The sequence below is a fragment of the Vulpes lagopus genome, chromosome 7 (assembly GCF_018345385.1).
Source record: "Vulpes lagopus strain Blue_001 chromosome 7, ASM1834538v1, whole genome shotgun sequence".
NCBI lineage: Eukaryota > Metazoa > Chordata > Mammalia > Carnivora > Canidae > Vulpes > Vulpes lagopus.
The window spans coordinates 43,102,912-43,121,834 of record NC_054830.1 but is presented as its reverse complement, the minus strand read 5'-3'; the positions used below and the strand labels follow the sequence as shown (position 1 = coordinate 43,121,834).

At 35.2% G+C, this 18,923-nt stretch overlaps 1 protein-coding gene across 8 annotated transcripts in view; it reads right to left on the bottom strand.

Moving 5' to 3' along the window:
* CNTN4 (contactin 4) overlaps positions 1-18,923 on the bottom strand; it is a 913,336-nt gene that overhangs the window by 767,637 nt on the left and 126,776 nt on the right. For 5 of the 8 annotated variants that reach the window (XM_041761629.1, XM_041761630.1, XM_041761628.1 and 2 more), the window contains exon 2: positions 13,927-13,967. The exons of 2 other annotated variants lie outside the window; for them this stretch is intronic. The gene's annotated coding sequence lies outside the window, so the exon portion shown is untranslated. Of the gene's footprint in view, positions 1-13,926; positions 13,968-15,916; positions 16,017-18,923 lie in introns of all 8 variants that reach the window. One more of the 8 variants, XM_041761632.1, reaches the window with a different exon arrangement.

Here is an 18,923-nt window from a genome sequence, read left to right as displayed (position 1 = left end):
TATATGATAATGGTATGGTAAGAGCAAGAATTAATGACAATTAACAATGATACTTCTCTGAAGAAGGCAGTATTCTGAAAGACCCCAAGATCCTTGCCCTTGGAATTCACACACAATATAATTTTTTAATATTATTTAGTTAAATTCAATTTGCCAACATATAGTATAACACCCAGTGCTCATACCCATATAGTATAACATCCCATCAGATACCCTCCTCAGTGCCCATTACACATACCATCTAATAACCTCCTATTAATGAGGGTATAGCAATGAACAAAATGCATTTCAAACCCATGGTTGGACTATTTTATATGACTCAGGCAATAAGATTTAGGCCTCAAATCCATCAGTTCTGAGTTATTCAAAAAAGAGATTCTCTTGGATGGTCTTGATCTAATCAGGTCAAAACTTAAACTCTCTTTATAAAGGGAGAGGTTTGAAGTGACATAAAATATTCTGCTATGAGCAAATAAGCCACTGTGTTGTAAGGTACTTACGCTAGGCACCACAGAGCAAGGACCCGAGGGCAGAGTCTAGGTGATAGCTAGCAAGGCAAGGGTATAAGACCTCATTCCCACAACTGCAAGGAAATGAATCTTGCCAATAATCTCAGGAACTTTGGAAACAGGTACTTCCCTAAATGAGCCTCCAGATAAGAACACAGCCCACAAACACTTCAATCTTAGCATTATGTAACCCTGAGTGAATAACACAACTAAAACATACTGACGCTTTGCCCATGGAATTTGTTGAGATAACAAACGTGAGTTATTTTAAATTTCTATACCCTGGTAATTTGTTCCACAGCAACAAAAATGCAACATAGGTGTACTATCATATACTGAATATTTTCTAACGCTTTGCTAGGTATTGTGCTAAGTTTTATGCTTATTGTTCCATTTAATCCTCAAATTCATAAGACAAAAGCTGTTAACCCCATTTCATAGATAATGAAGCAATATTTACAGGGTTAATAACTTGCTTACAGTCACATGGCTACAGTAAAATTTTAATATGATCTTGTTTAACTGCAGAGCCTATGTTCTGAAACACTATTCTACCTTCCCTGCAAGAAAGTATCTGATCATAAACCTGGGGGTGTGAATCCCATTTTGCTATGTGTCAGCTACATTCTTTTTTTTTTTTTTTAAGATTTTATTTATTCATGAGAGACAAGAGGGGGGAGGCAGAGATGCAGGCAGAGGGAGAAGTAGGCTCCACGCAGGGAGACCAACATGGGACTCCATCCCGGGTCTCCAGGATCACGCCCTGGGCTGATGGTGGTGCTAAACTGCTGGGCCACTGGGGCTGCCCCTCAGCTACATTCTTTAAAAGGAAACAGTGACTCTCCCTTCTTATCCCTGGTCTCTTTTTTTTTTTTTTTTTAAGATTTTATTCATTTACTTAAGCGAAAGAGATGAGAGGAGGGGCAGAGGGAGAAACAGACTCCCTATTGACCAGGGAGCCCTACATGGGGCTTGATCCCAGACCTCGGGATCATGACCTGAGCCGAAGACAGATGCCCATCAGACTATGCCATCTAAGGCACCCTCATACCTGGTCTTAAGCCCTTTCAAATCTAAGATTGTCTCATGAAATTAAATACTTTTATTTTTTAATTGATGATACAGAAATGAATATAATTTTATATAAAAAAGTTAAATTACAAGAGCCAGTTATATCTTATTTTCTCAAGGGAGCCTTCTCTCTATGAAACCCAAAACTTAGGTTGAAAACAACATTTTGGGGCAATGAGCAAATCTCTGGAAAGGGATTAGGAGACACTAAGAGAGGACTTATTTTAAAATCCATTTCTGGCACACAGCCCAGCTTACACAGGAATTGAAAATTATTCAAAATCCCTCTGCAGGGATCTTGCAAAGAATAAAATATCTAAAAGCGGGGCTCTGTAAAAACTTATTATGTAGGGGGTAAGGTATAAGTATATTCCTGGGTTCTTCTAAAGGAAATGTCTGTGGCAAGGGGTACCACAGTACTATGAGCAGAAACCAAAACCACAGTGTGGTGAGACAAACTACCCCCCACCTACTTTTCAGGGTCTCAAATTTCCATTTCATTTCTTTTCAACTCATTGGATCTCATTTGCATGTTTTTCCAGAATCTCTTCATTCTCCCTCCATTCAATCCTTTGCCCAATCTATGTGGTTTCTACTGCTTTTCTCACTCAGGGTTCTTATTAACCTGAATAAGGTCTGAACTTGCCCCCTATGAATGAGCCAGATCCTCTTGCCTAAGCCCTACCAGTTCTACAACAGAAGATAAATAAGCCTATTTTCACCTGTCTATCCACTGTCTTCCATAAGCACTAACTTAGCTGGGAAACAAAATATCTGTAGTCATGTAATGACATATAACTGGTGCCTTATCTCATTTCAGAGGTCTTAGCATGATACCTGATATGACTGTACCAAACCTTTATGTGAAGTGCTCTCTGGATGTGATACCACATGCTTGCCTTCAATGATTCAACTTTTTATTTTTCATAGCATTCCTTCTCCCCTCCACTAAACAGGCCATCAATCCCTCTAAGTAGTAATATTGATAGCAGCAATCTTGTTTATTTAAGGGGCTCTAAAATTTTTAAGGTAGTTTAATCAACACAGCAGATAATTCTGCTTTCAGCAGCTAGCTAGCAGCTTTGGTTTCATTAGAAAACTCCCTATGTATTTGGAGGATTCAAGGGAATACCTTCAACATTCAGCTCTTTACATTCATAACCTGATTTCTCCATTATAACAAATCCTCCTCCTAAAGTTCAGCTGAATTTCACCACATCTAGGCAACACAAATAGGTTACAATACGCTACTTTATGTTGTCAGGAGGATATGTTGGCCACTTTAACAGGCTTTTCCCTTTACAAATCCACCAAGTGGCTATTTTCAGGGTTAACCTAGGAGAGTGCTCAAGCTCATCATCCAAACTTCCAGATATGATGAATGACTGAGACAAAAAACACATTTGTTAAGGAAGCAGCCCATATAAAGCTTGTAAAGCTTTGATTGATCATGTTTGCCCAGTGATACAAATGTTATCAGCCTTTAAAAAATACTGGGGTGGGGGATTATGTTTTCTTTTCTTTTCCTTTCTGAAAATAGCTTTTTTAGACCAGTGTGTGCTTGGGCTTAAACAATGGAATGGTATGGAATAGTGTTTAACCAGTGATTTTGTAGAAACAAAATTGATTCCTTTTCTCTAGTATGTGATGGGATATAAAATGTTCCACCTGAGCAAGCCCTGAATCCTGTCTCCTTTTTAGGGCTGATTTTGTTGTATTATTTGTATATATACAAACAAAAGTATTTTGAGTTAATAAATCAAAAAGCTTGATTTTGACTCTGGAGCCAGACATTAATTAGCTTTTAAAAATATTTTGAACACTTTATTTACCCCTCTATGTATAAAATAAAGATTAATTGATTTAGCTAATCATTCAATAATTATTAATTGCACACCTATTGTGGGACAGGAACTTTTTTTAAAGATTTTGAGAGACGGTGTGTGCAAGTGAGCACAAGCAAGGGTAGAGGCAGAGGGAGAGAAGAAGCAGGCTCCTTGCTCAGTATGGGGCTCGATCCCAGGACCCCAGGGATCACAACATGATCTGAAGGCAAACTGTTAACCAACTAAACTACCCAGGTACCCCAGGACAGGAACTTCTATAGATTTTCAGTTTATAGCACTAAGTAAGCCACCTCCTGCTTTCATGTAGGACAATATATGAAATGGGGAGAGAGACAATAGGAAATACATATATAACACATCAGGAAAAGTGCCATGTGGCAATGAGAAAAAGCAGAGGAGATACGTACAGTCACTTTCTTTTTTTTTTTTAAGACCTTTCTTAAGAGACATGTGAGTAGAGGTCCAAAGCTCTGAGTACCATACCATATGGTACTGTATGGTACTCAGCCAAGGAGATATCTGGGGTAAGAGTAACCCAAATGAGAGAACCAATAAATAAGCCTTGAGGGGCGTGAAGAGGACACTGCATATCAATATATGTAAGTATTCTTGGAAGACTTTAGTGAGCCACTATTATTATATTTTCTAAATACCACATTTTCTACCACTTCTCTGCCTAGACATAGGTTGTTATTAGTCCCCTAAAACACAATTCACCATGAGATGACACTGTGAAGCCCAGAAAAACTGCTGTCATTCAAGTAATGTGTATAGAACAACTTAAAATCATTTGCCCCATAGCTCAGTTTTAGAGCTATTTTATGATGGAGAATACAGTCCTTAGCAATTTCTGTTTTAATCAAAGAAGATACCTAATATGACAAGAAATCCCCAATCCAGACCACAACTTCAGCAAAGTAGAAAAATAGCAATTTTCCCTGCAAAACTGATTTCAAAACTATCATCATCCATCATCATCATCATCATCAATCACACGAGGCAGCTGCTTTGGCAGCATTATTTTAAGTCCATATTTAACTAGATGACAGCTTAACCTTCTTACGGGAGCAGAGTAATCTCTCCTTACAAACCTCAACCAAGTACAGGAAAGTAGACTTGCCCTAACGTAGAAATTGGCTTTCATCTGATTTCATAACACGCAATAGCATTTGATGATTTAATAGGTACTTGGATCTTTCTTTTGAACATTCAACACTCTATCAAGGCTGGTGAAGACTGTGTAACTCAAGGATTATTGAAGTTACTACATCAGCAAGAATTTAGCAACAAAACTGAATGTGCATGAGGGCCAGGTAGAAAGGCATCCATGCAAATCTACCTCATAAAGAGACCTGTGACTAAATACATAAAACACAATGTACTTGTGTGTCACATACGATAAGTACATTTCTTTTCACACTGTAAGCTGTACTTAACTGAGATCCTCCACTCTTCCATGTGCTGTACACACCCAAGCCCCAAGCTGTATCTTCCCATTCGTACCTGCACTACTTACTTTGCCTGTCGTGGCCATCATCGTCATCATCTATATATATTCATATTATAACCATAAACACTAAGCAAATTCAATGCCAACCCCTTCCAAAAAACATTTCCTAGATTTCCAGAAAGAAGTAATTTTTGCCATCTCTGAATTCCCCATCTAATTCATCTATACCTCCTTTTGGGAACTCATCTTATATTCTATCTTGAATTAGAATTATTTGCATCCATCATCCCCTTTCTCCTCTCAGTGGAAAAATATGGCAATTATAATAACTTATTTTTATTTACTAAAATAGTATTTACATGTCACAAAGACATGTGGTAAATTAACAAACACTGTATATACTAATTATGTTGTAAATTGAAACCAATATCCTCAGTTAAAAATGTGCCTTCCATCATTCCTAGCATAGCTAAGGGCCAAAACCAAAATAACCATTTGGCAGCTACTTAAAGCAAATGTCAAGAATAGCAGTTTTAACATTCAAAAAAAATGTATGAATACAATGGCCAAGGAAAGTCCCATTGAAGGTTTCCTTTGGGGATACCTGGGTGGCTCTGCAGTTGAAAACCTGCCTTCGGCCCAGGGTGTGATCCTACTGTCCCAGGATTGAGTCCCAAGTCAGGCTGCCTGCATAGAGCCTGCTCCTCCCTCTGCCTGTCTCTTTCTTTCTCAATCTCTCTCTCTCTCTCTCTCTCTCTCTCTCTCTCTCAAGAATAAATAAATAAAATCTTTAAAAAATAAAAGTTTCCTTTGAGGATAAGGGGTATTATAAAATCCTTTCATTATTATTCCCACAACAGCCAGTACATTGTCTTGATGACAATTTTTTGAATAAATAAGTAAATGATTGCATGATTGTGTGCACTTTACTATATCTCAGCCACAGAATGTCAAAAATTCAGGGGAGAAAAGATGGTTGCAAGATGAGAATGTCCAAGCAGAGTACAAATTAAATTATAGGTTAAATGGAAAGAAAATAGATCAAAGCAGTTGTTAAACAGAATCCTTGAACAGAGTTGGAGGTTAAGACTCTTGTCTGTATCTGAGGAGAATCAGAATGAGTAATATTCTGAAAAATTAACATCTAACAAGGTGCTCATATAAGAGCATATGCATGTGTGTATGTGTGAGAGAGCATGCCCACGTGCAAGAACGCATCCGTATTTGCACAAACACGTGTGCACCTGTCTATCTGATGCTGGTGAAGTTGGAGGAAGGGGTGGTAGGAAAAGGATAATTCTCAAAAAGCAACTCTACTTATTTCTGGAATGTAAATATTGATTCAAAAAATATGCAAACATCAGCATAGCTATACAATTTATGATTAATGATACGATACCTACTTAAAAGTAGCTGAAAGGTATATCATTTTTCATGACATAGAACCAATGAGATTCAAATAATAAAATATTAGGTTGAGTTTAGAATTTTTCACTATACAGTCCTTTCTCTAAGAGAAAAATATATGCGTCCATTTTTATTGTTTTAAGCTAAAATGGTAACATTTTTAAATGTATATGGTACATTTCTAAAACTCAACATTCCTATTTTCTTTAGCCTTCTTCAAAGTCTGTAACTCTGAAGAATAGTTACAAGAATCTCTATGCAGTAAGAGCTTTTGGGAAATTAATTATAGCAGGAGAATCATGCTCAATGTACATACTGTCATTCCCTTTTTCTGGAAATATTAGAACCATCACCTGGGAAGCTATCAATTGTGATATTCCCCAACCTGCCTGTCTTATTCATCTTCAGATAGCCAGAATGTACCTGGCACAAAGTAGCTACTCAGGAAGTTAAGCTGTGATGAATACTGCATCAATGCGTCTATCATGCTCAAGGCTAAATTTCTGAAAATGGCAGCTTAAGACCACAAATAAATTAGGGATTCTCCCAGTCCCATTTCCTTTCTCATAAATGATTATGGTTTTATTTTCTGTTAAGTCAGGAACACACAAAGTATATCCTGTGGATTATGGTTATCAAAGGGAAAGAGGGGAGTGGTTTTATCCTTAGAGAATGTGAACACTTCTATCTGCAACAACAGATTTTTTAAAAGATTTATTTATTTTAGAGACAGAGAGTGTGTAAGCACACGTGCCCAAGCGGGGATGAGGGGCAAAGGGAGAGAATCTCAAGCAGACTCCGGGCTCAGTGTGGAGCCCAGTGCAGGGCTTGATCCCATGACCCTGTGATCCATGACCTGAGCTGAAACCAAGAGTCAGACAACGCTGAGCCATCCAGGCACCCCTGTAATAATAGATGTTTAGCTACTGGACTTCTCCTTGTATTTAACATGGAAACATACATTTTGCATATTATAGAAGATATATATATATATTATTTCTCAATTTGACTTCAGAATGTTTTTAATTAAATATTGTAATGAGCTGTTCAAATTTTTTCATAGTTAAACATTAAATATCCTGAATTATAATGCTTTTACCTTTGTTTCCAGTATCTTCCTGTGAGAAACCAGTATATATTCATCTTTTTTGACTGCAAAGTCTTTTGAAATGTAGACCATAAAAAATGTTTATAACAATGATTATTTATCAGATAAGAGTTTGAACAGTGTAAAAGCTTCTACATGTAAAACCCTAAATAAAGGTTTTAAGAATAATGCATCTAGAAATCTCAGAACCTTTATTTTGCCCTTATTTTTGAGAAAAGCATTATCTTTTACTTGTCCACAGTGAACTATATTATGTGTCTCTTCCATCCCATTTTGTTCATTTATTCATTCAGTTAACAAGCATTCAACCCTCATTATCCCCCATGCACGGGCCTGGAAATTGATCATATAAAGATGAATGTAAAGGTTCTTGTTGTAACAGAGCCCTTGTCTCATTTTAGAAAGAAAAATATAAAAACAATAAGAGCCCACACAGTAGTTGGTGACATAAGAAAGAGATGCATGCAGTTACCAAGTAAGAACAACATTGCCTTGGGTTGTCAGAGAACACTTCCAAGGGGGAGGCCTTCAAAAAGGTAGCTCTAACAAAAATAGGTATTAAAAAATGAATCTACCAGGTTTAGGAGGACAACAGATAGAGGTAACATATCCAAAGAAGGAGAGCATTTACTGAGATATAGCAGTAAAGAAATACAAAATCTTAGAGGATTGAGAGGTAGATAATGGCCAGTGTGCTCAGGATCCTGCATGGCAAACTAAGAAATCTAGCTGAAATATTTTAAGAGGAAAGGTTACAGATTGCAGCCTTAAAAATGTCCATCTTAAAAAAAATGTCCATCTTTTGTTTCCAAATTACTACTATACTTGAGAATGTCCATGTGGGCGGACTCAGACTGAATTGTTGATATGGTTAATATTTTTGAGGAAACTTCACCAATTCCTCTGCTGTTGTCCCCTGTGAGTTTATGATGACCTGACAAAGCAGCAAGTGATTTTGTGATGCTCTGTATAATTACTTTCCCAATGCTTACTACAGAAGAAAGAGTGACATATCCAGGCTTTCCTCTTTACCCACACCTTATAACCATACTATAGAACAAGAGGTTCAAGGATGATTTTTTTTTCTTTACCAGTTTAAATAATGCATGCTCTGGTGCAAAGGTATGTATTTTGAACCTATAATCTGGCTTGAAGTTATTGACAAATTGCTATTACAAAGAATCTCTGCTCTACGTTCAACTTTTTTTCAGCAACCCTTCCCAGTTAACCCTTCCTGTCCTGAATCTTTCCACCAACCTCAGGTATTAGGCAAATGCTTTAAGGATTTCCTTTTTATTATTTTCTCCTATTTTTGGCCTGGGTTCTACCTTTCTGTTCAAACACCAACGTCCTAAAAGCAAAGAGAGGAAACCTGATCCTAAAGAGAGAAAAGTCTGTATGTCATGTATCTTTTTGTCTTTGGAACCTAGCATAATGCTCAATGTGTGTTCATCAGTAGATGAGTATTGGATGGATACATGAAGTGAATGACTGGGCAGAAATGAGGGAGAAAGAAAGGGCAAGGCATAAAGAAAAATGAAACCAGAGAAGGACTAGAGAAGAAAGAAAAGGGAAAAAGAGAAGAAAGTAAAATTGGAATGGAAAGTGGAGCAGAAAGAACACTGTTATATCAATGATTTTATCTGCATTAGTACAATGAATTGCAAATAACAAATCATTACTTAATATAGTTTATATAAAAGGGTAATTGATTGGGTCCTATAGCTCTTTATTACCTAGGGTAGAGCTCAAGAGTGAAGGAAAAGTTGCAGGAAGCAGCACCTGAGGTCACAGAAGTGAAGACAACTGTTTCAAGACTCTTTCTTTCACCGCTTCTGGTTCAATCTTCTCTGGGTATCTTGGCTTAGCCTAACTGTGCGGACATCAGTTATCTTCCTCTATAGAGAAGATATATGTCACTCACTGACATATATCATATAGGGACTCACTCTCAACGTCCCTACTCTTGATGATACTTTTAGGGGATAGGTCTACTCCTTCTTGAATTCCTTTGTCCAGGGGATGAGAGAACTGTGAAATGGTTGCAACTTGGGACCCTAGTCCATGAATTTTGATCAAAATAGCAACATATATTTTAAAAGGCATATAGTTTTAAATTATGACATTACTTTCTGGATTACAGAAATTATTTTATTTTTAAATTATGTGAAAAGATCACAGACATTAAATATTAACATTTAATAAAAGAACAGTTAGACTGCATCATCAAGCTTAAAATAGTATAAGCTGATAAGAAACTTAGCCAAATCTGAATGTCTAACTTCTGCCCCACCAACTTCATGGCATGACATGAAGATCAAAAAAGATAAAGTGTGTGAATGCATAGAGTAAGGTCTATGAAACTACAGCTGCCATTATAGCTGTCATTTTTGCTGTTGTTAATATTAAATAGATGTTAAGAAGCAAAACAGGAAGGGTCAAAGAAAATATCTCTGCCTTATAATTCCTAGAAAAGAATTCTTCCTGATTCTTGATAAAATAATTAATCACTTTCTTTACATAGTTCTTCCTGATTCTTGATAAAATAATTAATCACTTTCTTTACATAATTCTTTACATAACTAATCTTTCAGTACCAACATACTTTTTCAAGGTCTCTAGTGCAATACCTCACACCATGCACGCAGATGCATTCTCACTTTTCTAATATTTCTCAACACTAAGGAACTATGTTCAAAGTTAAATAAATGATGGTGTGAGATGATTTATCCAGTAGGGGAGAAAGAAAAAAAAAAAAAAAGAAGGTAAGTGAGATGAACATCAAGAGCATGTGTTGGTCACAAGAGACCATGCTTCAGATAAGCTACAATGGAAGGACAAGTGGACAGCAATGACCTTGAGCCCAGAATTCTGACTGCAGGACATCGGATAGTCTTGTGAAAGAGGCAAAAGTTAAACTAGATACTGCAAGTTTAGTACAACTTTGATAAGTAAGGACTGGAAGAAAAGAGTATCCCTGATAAAGGACACTGAATAAAAGGCAGGAAGGTAGGATCAAATACTGGGTATAATGGCAAGTGAGAAGTAGCAGGAGAATCAGAAACATAATGGCTAGAAAAACTGAAAAGTAATCATGGAAACATTCTCAATGTCAGCATTGTAACTATCTTCCTAATCTCTGCCATACTTAGCAATAAAATAGGTAACAGAAATGGAATTGTTTAGTGTAGATTAATTACGGTATTTACAACTTTTCTAATTAGTATTACACTAGCCTCTGAAAATAGGTATATCTATGATCTCTATTTACATGTTCATAAAATTTCAACACACAAATATTCATTAATTGTTAATTTTTAAATATTTCCCTTAAAATTTGCTTATGCTGACTTGTATTCTTTTGAAGGGAAATAACACATTTACTTATTGCCTTTGTCAAGGCCATGCTGAAAACCACCTTTTACCATAAAAAGATATTTTTACTAATGGCAATTAATCAAACATGCACTTCATTCATCATTAAAACTTACTGCAAATATTCAACAGCTATGTAGCAATTGCAATGAAAACAATAAAGTTGATTTCAAACTGTAATGCCTGTGATATGTCTCATAAAATACAGGGACAAAAAAATCCCTGTAAAAGAAATAAGATATGTAAAGAACATTTTATTCCCATTTGATTTACAAATGTTTAAAACATAGGTTTTTTTAAAGATTTTATTTATTTATTCATGAGAAAGAGATAGAGATATATATATAGAGAGAGAGAGAGAAAGAGAGAGAGAGAGGCAGAGACACAGGCAGGCTCCATGCAGGGAGCCTGGCGTGGGACTCGATCCCAGGTCTCCAGGATCACACCCTGGGCTGCAGGCAGCACTAAACCATTGAGCCACCAGGGCTGCCCTAAAATATAGTTTTTAATATCTGGCACTCATGATGATAATTACATTTTTAAAAAATGAAGTTAGTGTCCTAATAAGCTTGCTGCTTGTTATCATTTTTACAGATGAGATACATATTTTTTTGAAACAATGAATAATCTTGCATATGTAGGTTGATCCATATAAAATGGACACCTCCTTACCATTTTTCACCTACAAAGGTGATGATTTTTTAGATTTCACCTATCAGATCAAAATTATACAATCACAGAATCTCCGAGTGAGAAAAATGGTCCAAGATATCTACCAGAGTCTCTAGCCTGGTTCATAAAAATCCCCTCTGGGGCAGCCCGGGTGGCTTAGCTGTTTAGCGCCACCTTCAGCCCAGGGTGTGATCCTGGACACCTGGGATGGAGTCAGTCCCACATTGGGCTCCTTGCATGGAGCCTGCTTCTCCCTCTGACTGTGTCTCTGCCTCTCTCTCTCTCTCTCTCTCTCTCTCTCATGAATAAATAAATAAAATCTTTAAAAAAAATCCCCTCTGGTATAAAACTGAGGTCATTTCTTATCTGCACTTGTAAATGCTTGTAATAAAGAGCTTAAAGAGCTTAAAATAATATATGAATGGGAAATACAAGGGAGTATTCAATGCAGAATAAGCCTAACACTCAAATGGATCTCTCCCCATATTTATCCATTTCAAATATTTTTTAAATAAAAAAAGAAACACCTATCTCAAGCAATTATTTAACCTCACAATATAAAGAGTATCTGAACATTATTTAGAGTTTTTTAAAAGACCAAATTAAAAGATATGAGGCCTTACTATCTAGACTAAAAATATAATGCATTTATTTCTCTAATTTCAAACCAAAGGAACTAAAATTAGCATTCCTGGATAATACTCTTTCATTAAGTAGCTTGGAAGTATCAAGTGAATTATTCAAATCTAGAAAAGGAAGCCACTAAGAAAATAGATATTTTAATGTTCTTCAGCCAGCAACCTGTCCAGGAAGAGAGAAATCAGATAAAAGATAACCTTGAGCTAACAAGGTTATAAGGGATTCTTTCAAAATAAGTCAATCCAGGGCAGCCTGGGTGGCTCAGCGGTTTAGCGCAGCCTTCAGTCCAGGGCGTGATCCTGGAGACCCGAGATTGAGTCCCACGTTGGGCTCCCTGCATGGAGTCTGCTTCTCCCTCTGCCTGTGTTTCTGCCCCTCTCTCTCTCTCTCTCTCTCTCTCTCTCTGTGTGTGTGTGTGTGTGTGTGTGTGTGTCTATGAATAAATAAATAAAATCTTAAAAAAAAATGGGTCAATCCTGAATCTCCATGTCAGGTAGGACAAAAGGATACAGAGGGGAAGCCTGCCTTCTTAGATCCACCCCCACCCCAAAATTTAAGCAAACAATAACATTACTGATTAGCCAAAGAATCAATTGTACCTTTCAAATGTGCCATCCCAATAAGTAAATTTATCTTAAACTGTAAAATGTTAGTTAATAACATAACAATACTAAATTATTCACCTCTAAACTAGCTTTTTCAAATATGAAATGAAAAGTATTTTAGGGAAGGAGTAACTAAAGAAATCATTGATGATTTCGCCCACTAACCATACAAAGAAAGTGACCGTAGGGAAACTGAATTGCTTAAGATCCCACAGCTCTTGAGAGCAAGATTAGTCTTAAAACATTTGACTTGAGAATCTCTGGTCCCAAGATGTGATGGCCCAAAACTGTAGAATAGCATCCACTTTATTGTAATTTGGTCATCTTTAGATAAGTCATCTTTAAATGACTATGAGATTGGGTGGTACATGTGTCTGTACATATATCTGTGTGTATGTTAGATTGTCATTAATGCAGTTAAGACTCAATTTTATACTAATAATCATTCTTTAGTGGTAATTCTTTTTAAGTCTAAAGATCTTCTGCATAAATTCTATAATGCCTCAGTACTATATGCAATGGAGTAAGCAAATGTAAATCACAGTATTATCACAAAATTATCAAAATATAAATTACTAAAACAAGCAAATTGATAATTCTCGAGTGAATGATGTATGTATTAAATCAGAAAGCTAACAGAAAACTGTATTAAGTATAAAGGAGTTAGACTGAGAAACAGATGTTCATTGAGAATTTTTCTACTGAAAGCAGAGGAAACTCATCACTAGAAATAAGAACATAAGAAATAATGTTTACAGGGGTACACTGAGTTTCAAAATGCACATGTTGGTAATATTAGAATTTAACATAACAAAATATAACTTGCATAAAAAACACCAAAGATTTATAGCCAAATAAATATACGAGGCAAAACTAATAAACACACTGCATTCTACAATTATTTGGATAATATATTTAAGGTAATTAGTTAACTTTCCTACTTTAAAAACTGAACAATTTTAAATACATTGGTAAATGAAATTAATAAAACTTTATTTGCAAATGAATTTCTTGAGCTACACATTACATTTAAAATCACCTATTATCTTATAGTTTATTATAAAATTCATTACTACTGCTTTCTGTATGTATTATTTACATAAAATAGAGCTATTTACTAAGTGCATAACTCATAAGGAAATGTAGTCCTCATCAGCAGTCAAAAGTTTTGTACAACTCCTCAAAGATAATTTTTATGCTAGATTACACATACATATTTTTTATTTAAATAAATGGTACATACCCCCAAATATGTTATTCATCTCAACTTCAAGCGCTCATTACCTACAAATAAAGAAATGAATTTTAGAATAAAGCATAACCCTGGGCTTTTTCTTTTTTTTTAAGTAGTCAGTTGTATTCCAGTATTGCTGGTTTTAGAATAAAATGGCTCAATGGCAAGGATGCCACAAAAAATAACTGTCTGAATGGCAAATCATGCTAGAAAAAGTTTCTCAGTGAATTACACAGGATCTGATTTTGTCACATATTCTTTTTGTTTTGTTATAAAATTTTTATTTATTTATTTATGAGAGACACAGAGAGGAGCAGTGACATAGGCAGAGGTCACTAATTGCATATTCCTGGTTCCTAGCATAGACTCTGATACACAGTAGATATTGATAAGTGAAATTAAAATGAGTAAGTGAATGAAAATGAAAATGGGATATCTTTGTTATGTTCCATTTGTACCAAGGCCTGGTGGTATAAATGGAACATAGAAATGTTGTATTCTTGAGTAAAATATTTAAAGTTATTCCTGAGCCCCAAAACAAAAAGTATGGAGTCAAATAATGATGCTTATAAACTGTTAATTGCTTCCTGAAGACCTAAACAAAACTATTTATTCCCTACATGTAATTCAATGAATAAAATTTAGTAGGAGTGAAATATGTATAGAATAAAAAGTTATATTTTATAAAGCTTTTCCATTTATAAGGTGCTTTCAGATAAATGTTTGACTTAATGTCCAAAGGAAAACATGTATTCAGTATCTACTGGCATGATCTCTAGTTATCAGATAAAAAGTAGGGTAAGAGAGGTTTCATGTTTGGTCTGTGGTTGCACTGCTAATAAGCAGCAGAATGAAACCTCTTATCTCCAACTCTTTTGTATTTCCTACTAAATTAGAGCCTTGGCAGTGATCCAGATGATGTAAACCATACAAGTTCTCCCAAAAGACCATGTTGTAACTCCACAATGATTATGTTGCTGCTATACAAAATTTTCATGATAATGTATACAATCTGTACTACCTCAAAATTAAAGAAATACTCTCCCCTCAAAACTCAACTCTACTAACTTGAACTTTCTAATAAGCCCTTCTCCACTGAATTAAGGTTTACCTCTGCATCTCCTATTGCAGTATTTCCTGTACTACATTTTATATTGGTTTAGTGACACGTCTCCTTTAAACTGTTTGTGCCAGAAGCAAGTGAGAGTTCATATTTGTACTCCAGCACCTAGTGCAGTGGCCTCTCTCACAGTGGTCACTAAAACCCTGGGTGGTTCATGGATATGTGCAGTAGTAAATAAATGAATTAGGCGAAAAACAAGCATAGTACTGCATGGTCCTGTGACTTCTAAATCATCAAAACTTAAAATCTAGTTAGACCATTACACTGAAATCTGATTCTCTAGTCAGCTTAATAACCGTTAATCAAAATACATCATATGTTTACAATACAATATGGCAAAGCTCCTCTTACTGACAAGTTAAGGACTAAAGCAATTTGCATCAGGGAGAAACATTACTTTAAGCAGATAGAAAGGATCAAACATTTATAAAAAACCATGACAGTAATTAATACAAATTGAGAAAAATAAAATGATACACAATAGGTTTAATTTATTCAAAATTTTGAGATATCTTTTTAAGTATTTACTGTAGCATACTGAAAAACAGATGAGATATTCCCTTCCTGCACAGACATTAAGAGTTCTGTTTGTGACTGCATCAAAATTAACTTCTTTTTTAAAGATTTGTTTGAGAGAGAGAGAGAGAGAGAGAGAGAGAGAGCATGCAATGAGCAAGGAAAGGGGCAGGGGAGTTAGTATCCAAGCACACTCCCGCCAAGCACAGAGCTGGACTCAGGGCTTTATCTCAAGGCCCATGAGATCAGGACTGGAGCCAAAACCAAGAGTCAGACAGCTTAATCAATTGAGCCATACAGGCACCTCAAAACTAACTTCTGTATTAGTAAGATGCTTAATGTAGGGAGATTTCAGGTTACCTTGGTATGCATAATCCTTTACATCTGGGTAACTGCACAAATTGATAACGTTGGCATCATTAAATCTCATTTTACTCACAATAATCATTTAATTCAAACCCTATTCAAAAGACAAGGAGAATAGAGAAAAATAAATCTTTTGTTTCTGAAATGTATAAACTAATAGGGCTTCTCAGCCACTTTATTCTTTTGTTAGTTCTGAGCAAGTTCTAAGACAGCAGATCTTATCAATATGACAGATAGGCCAAGATAAATGAAAACTCAATTTTTCCAAATAAATTGGCCCTTTACCCAAGCAAAAAAAAAATAAACTCAGAACAATACTATTGAAAGTAAATGAATAGATTTTGTCAAAGCTTCAAGCAACAAGAAAGACAAGTATCTAGTCCCCTTTTAACATAGACTTGAATCATTTGTGACTGAGGTAATACTGAAAATGCAACTGCATGCTTCTTTGACAGGGAGATGGGTGCTACTGACTACAGAAAAAAAGGAAAATAAAGGATAAAAATGGCAAGAGCAATATATCCTTTTTAGGACCACATTAATAAAATGATTAAGCTTCTTTCAAAGTAATAGATAAAGATTAAATTTCTTTATGACAAATGTAATCAGCAATGCATATGCCTTATGCTCAAGAAAATAATTTAAGTTTACATAATTTATGATTTACTAAGTCCAGGTACTTAAGACCCATTCTCATAAGCTCTGTAAAATGGTATTTAATAAATTTTATTATCAGATATATTGGCATAGGATTTCTTATACAGGTCAAAGATTTCTTGGTCCACTATTTGGAATAAAGGCTATCTATGAGTAGTTCTGTATAAGGGGAAAAATTCCACAAGCTAATGAAGTTTTTAAGCCTTGGCTGGATGCAATGAAGATCTCTTTTAATACCTATGTAGTACAGGTTTTCTTGCCAGATGGTACGGCTGTCATTTCAGAACGTTAAAGCTACCTAGCAAATTATCATTTGAAAACAAATATTAAATAACTCACAGAGCAAAGAATCCTATGGAACGGCTAGAACAGTGAAGAAATGCTGCCAATGTTAATTTAATAAGGTGGATGTCCATGTGATTCCCTTTGCTGTTTTTCCACATCTGCTGTATATTTCACTTCTTGTTTGAACAGGCCATGGGTAATTTTGAGAAAGAAGAATCACTGGGCTCAACTTAGGGAGTCCTTACTCATCCAGGAACTTTCTTGGAAATGGTCCTTCCCTAAATGAGCTTTTTCATCTACACAGAGTATACTAGAGGACCTTAAAGTCTCTGAAAGAATAATGATTTCTAAGATGATTTTGCCATATTTGCTGCTCTATTAATAGGTTTATTAGGTAAGACACTGAAATAAATCCAAAGAAAATGATCTCCAGAATCTCAACAGATTTCATTTCCCATGCCATCTATGCCTGCCCTCAGTCACTGGAGATAATCCTTAAATGACATTATTCCAAAGTCAAGTATTTCACGCTAAACTGTACATGCCTAGATCACAAAGCTGTCTATATAATAAATGCATATAGCCACGAAAGAATGGAGAATAAAGCAAAAGCTTTTTAATTGACTACTTAAGAGGTTACGGAGAGGCCATGTGGTGTAGTTATAAAGTATGTTTCTAGTTGAGAATGTTATCTACTGACAATAAAATACTCAATATTCATATGATTTTATTGAACAAAGAGTAAATAGTGGATTTCAGTCCTGGATCAGTTCAGAATCTGGTATGTAAAAATAAAAGTCCATCAGTTCTTACTATCCCTTTGGGGTTTTTGTAGGTATATGTCTAATAACTGTCATATCTCAGAACAGTTCAATCTAATCCCCATTTAACCTTAAAAGTATCATAGTGGACAGATTTGCCAGCCATGCTTGGATTGTGTGAATGCTCCTAACAGGTGCCCCATAACCTTAGGGGCCAAACATCCTAAATCTTAGGATACAAACAGATTTCTGTCAAAAGCTCTCAAACCACCTCAGAAAAAAATTAGGCATTTTATCAAAATAAAACCTATATGCCAAAGTGAAAAATCCTACATCTTTCTCAGTTTTTCTTATGACTTTCTACTGACAAAGTCATCTCATTTAAAACTTGCTAATCTCCTGGCAGGCCTGTTTTGAGATTGGGGGTGGGTGGTGATAAGGGCTATGATAAATGCTCAATTTCAATTATAACAGAAAATACTACTGAAAACAAGAATATTTTAACACTTCATGTTTTCCATCTATTGAAGTGGTAAAGATCAAAATATTTACACTGTATTGGTAAGTGCAGGGGGTAAAAAACATTCACATACCTACCATTTCTGGTGGGTGGAACCAATAGTACAAATTCTATAGAGGGTTATTTACCAATATCTATAAAAAGTAAAAAAGCATTTTTTTTTACTCCTAAATATCTACTTTAGAATTAAACAGTCTAAGAACACATAATCATTGAGGCACCTCCTACTGTTATTAAGAGCTACTTAAATCATGAAGATTAAATAAAATAATGCATGTCAAGTAGAACAAAAAAAGTATAAAGTAGTTCATGACATTATTATTATTTTTTTTTTGTTCATGACATTATTAGATGATGATTTAATCATTTAGAAAACAATACAAAATTTGAGACAAGTGTCTCATTCATGATGGTAAAAAGAAAAAGCCTATGTATATACTATACACATCTGTATCTAGAACATGATTATTTAAGTGCTCTGATAAGCCTTGCCAATTGGGGAAATTCTTTACAGAAATGTTTAATTTATGATAATCATGTCTGTTAATTTCCTAGGAATGTTTTGTTTTGAATAAATGTCTAAAAGACTAGGAAAAAAGCATCCTTATAATGTCAATCAAAATTAACATAATTCTATTAGGACATAATTGATGAATGAAGTTGAAGAGGTTTAAAATTTTTCCAGCTTTTTCTTCTCTTTCCATAACCAAATTACATTCTAACCATTATCAACCATCCATTTTACCTGAATGGCAAAAAGAAAAAAAATGTGAAGTGA